This window comes from Halyomorpha halys, unplaced genomic scaffold, assembly GCF_000696795.3.
Source record: "Halyomorpha halys isolate HHAL.00 unplaced genomic scaffold, Hhal_1.1 Scaffold8.1, whole genome shotgun sequence".
Lineage (NCBI taxonomy): Eukaryota > Metazoa > Arthropoda > Insecta > Hemiptera > Pentatomidae > Halyomorpha > Halyomorpha halys.
Genome location: NW_027111933.1, coordinates 1,463,494 through 1,467,331, shown reverse-complemented (window position 1 = coordinate 1,467,331; position 3,838 = coordinate 1,463,494).

Genomic DNA, 3,838 nt, shown 5'->3' with positions numbered 1-3,838 from the left:
ATATATTTACGGGTGTATATAAGTTACGGTCTGAGTCAACTGTTACTTCGATGTCAGCTGACTGAGGAGATCAGCTGATCGAATGTATATAAGAGATGTAGCAAACACAATAAAGTCGGTATTTTACAGCAGTTCATCGTGTCACATCTCATTCCTTCTTCTCTTTTTTAACATTTTGCTTTCACCGATACTTAAGTTTTATATACATAAGTTACGGACTGTCAGCTGACAGGTCTATATCAGCTGATCGAATAGAACAGCGGACCAATCGTATACATATAGAAAAACTTCCCCAGAAGTCTGCGGATTTCTTTAACATCGTGTGGAACCGTTGTTCTCTTAATCTCATCCACCATTGCCACGTCTGGTTTGACTACCCACTTTTTTTCAAAACCCCTTCAAAATTTGAATGGCGTATTTATAAACAATGAACTTTCTCCTTTTTCTGTAGAACGTCTACATTCTAAGGAGTCTTTTGGATTGTATTATTTTTTGTTGTCTGAATTTATAAAAGTGTAAAATGTGTTGGGGCACACCTTATTTCTGAATTTAACAAACTTAAATCTAATAAAAACTTAATCCTAATACTACGTGAAACTTAAAACTTAATCCTAATACTACGTGACCTTACGTAGTGTGTTGCCAACGCACCGGAGGGGGGCAGGTGTTAACGTGTTGAATAACGGATTCGTACAGTACTGAAGTGAATCGAAAAATTACTACCCACTACTACCCCTTGACATTTATATAGTCTTTCCGATAGCTTCCATCGTTCTCTTGATGTCTCCTCTTCACTGCAGCCTCTGGATCCCCTTCATCTGACCCCTGCCTTCGAAACATTGCCTGGCTATGTACCCCTCGGTTCTACACTTGAGACATCGCGCATGTGGGCTTTGGGCTACCATAAGTCCATTGCTACTGCGGCCAGTCTTCTATGACGGCCGTTTCTCTGTGAAGAGAGCCTAGCTGTGTGTATGTAGTTAGCCTTTACCATAAGCGAAACTGAAATTACATATTCAAGGTAGGTTATGTCAGGGATATTACAGACATTTATTTTTACACCTGGTATTTAATATTTACTAGGTCTTGTACTCATTGACAGAGCTAAAATGACGAATTTTCAAATACCTTCAATTTCGCTCCATTTCATTCATGTACCTTTAATTTTGTTTATTTTAAATAATAAATTTTCTCAAATTTTATTAGCAATACAGAATGGACAAATATAAACTATGAATGAATTGGACAAGTGACTAAAAAAAAAATATATGTCCGGAAAACAAACTTGGGGAAAAAGAAGAGTAATATCGATGTATTTTTCATTTTCATTTCATTTCATTCATGCTGATTTTCAATTTCTGGCGCTTTTTAAATATTTCTCCATGTAACTATCTTAAAGTCTCCTCTTCCCGTTTTAAGCTAATATTTCAAAAGTGCTATAGGACCGTCGCTCCCCGGGGATCTTAGCGGGGCGGGTCCGGCGGGGAAGGATTGCCTTTTTTGTGTTATGATCTCCTCTTGTGACATGAAATGGCATTACATAATAATATACCGTTGGAAAGGCAAGTATTTTAGAATAATTAATAGCATAAAAAATTGTAACCAAAAAAAACTGGGTTTGTACATAAATGTTTTTATGTTTCTATGGATATTATGATAATGGTTGGTATTACTTATTAATATTACTTTGTTAGTTTCCATCATAATTCATTCAAAAAAGAAAAAAATCATTTACGGAAAATAAAAAATTTAAATTGTAAATCAAGGCCTATCTGGACATACGGAATTGAGCTATGAGGCTCCACTAATTCCTCTCGAATCCAATCCTTACAGTCTAAAATTCTTCGTAAAATCCTTAATGCTCCTTACTTAGTCACAAACCAAATCATCCATCAGGACCTCAATGTCGCCTATGTTGCCGATTTGGCCAGAACCAGATATCATACCTTCCATAATAAATTTCCCAAACATCCAAACCAACTCGGTTCTAGCCTGGCTTCTTCACTACCTAATAATCCTCCTAGGCGTCTGAAAAGAAGATGGCCTCGAGAACTTCTCCTTTAGAAATTTTTTTGGAGTTCTATCAATCGGTAGATTCTCCACATATTTGTATCATGTCATAATATAACTTATAGGAAATTCACTTGATGTGTATATATGTATACAGTTGTAAATAACAATAAATAAATTATTGAAAGAAATTTGTAAATCAAATATAAAATACAGAGATGTTAATTTATGCTTTTAACAGCGATCATATACGAGATGTAATTAAAGTATATTTCCTGATATGTGGCAGTATGAGGTCGTGCGGTTGGCAGCCTTGTGTATGACACTTCTTATTACAGTGCTACCCCCTCTCCTTCCCCCCGACCCTTCAATCCACTCCCCTCTCTCCTCTTAACCCTTTACCCTTCTCCCTCCCCCTCCCCATCTCATACAGACATATTTGATTCCTCTAGCTTCCAGTCACGTTCTATTCCATTAGTAACTCAATCGCTCACAACGTGTCCTAAACAACATGGACATTTTACCAATTGAGCAATTTCAATTTAATTTAAAGGCCCTATTCCACGTGAGAGACATCTATCGTACAAGTAGTACCACAACAATAAGAAAATATGACCGTGCTTGTCTACACGCCCATAATGGACCTAACTTCGTGATCAGTTCAAGTCAGTGGCTAAATGAAAAGAACTGACGATTAAGTAAAATAAACAATAACTGCCACCTTTGGTGACAAGAAGTAGGAAACACACAAATTTATAAAATATATATAAGGTTGGTATTATGAGATTATATGGTATGGAAGTTTAATTCTTTGACGTTTACATGTAGTAGTTAGTTGTCGAGCATACGCAGATAGTACTACCAAATATCAAGTAAATCCTGATAATACCATATATTCACCTCGATAGTAAATGTTATTGCAACACGATCGTCGTCACGTGGGCTTGAGTATCATAGGAAAACATATAGAACAAGAACGTTCGATTTGGGGCTACGAAAAGGTTCGATCAATGTGTAATATATCTATGGCTTAGGAAAACAGCAGCCAATTTCCAATTTATAAGCCTTAAGAAAAATGAATCTGAAAAACTGACTAAAGATTTTAAGAAAGAAGAAAGAACTATTGGGTAGGATATCAAGTATAATTCAAGGTTAATTATTTATAACACTGTTAAAACATAGGTGTATCCAGAAAAGAGTCATTAACCCGGGTAAGTGAAAGTTGTGACCGGAATCTGATAAAATTGTTTTAGGACCCAGCATAAAATCTAATTATTTCATCAAAATTGGATAAACGGTTCGATTGATTACACCCGAAAACAAATATGAATTTATCAATTAATTTCCTTTGGCAATGTTACTTTAAGTAACAAAATATTGTTATATTTCGAAGCACAATACTATTTTCATGTTTTATTTTTATTTTTTTGCTAAAAAATAGTCACTGCATTTGTTTTCAGGACTACAATAAGCCATAACAAACAGATATCTTGGAGATATCGGGCTGTTACCGAAAGTAAATGACTTGTATCTGTGTTTGATAAGGAAAAGGGGGTCAGAGTTGTTGTTGATACTCGGCGCCACGCGGCCCAGCCCAGAAGGCGCCCACTCTGTACAATAACACCCCCACAGAATCTCTCCTCCCTAACACTGGAACAGCCCCTTACTCTTTACGCCATCCTTGTAAAAGTTTGGACTTTAAATGTTATAGATATCATCTCATAATATAATAATTTATTCTGTAACGATAAAAATACATTTTAAAATAAAATGATCCCATATCACAGCCTTCGAAGATTGGTGTCGTAATTGGAGGATTAAGATAAAT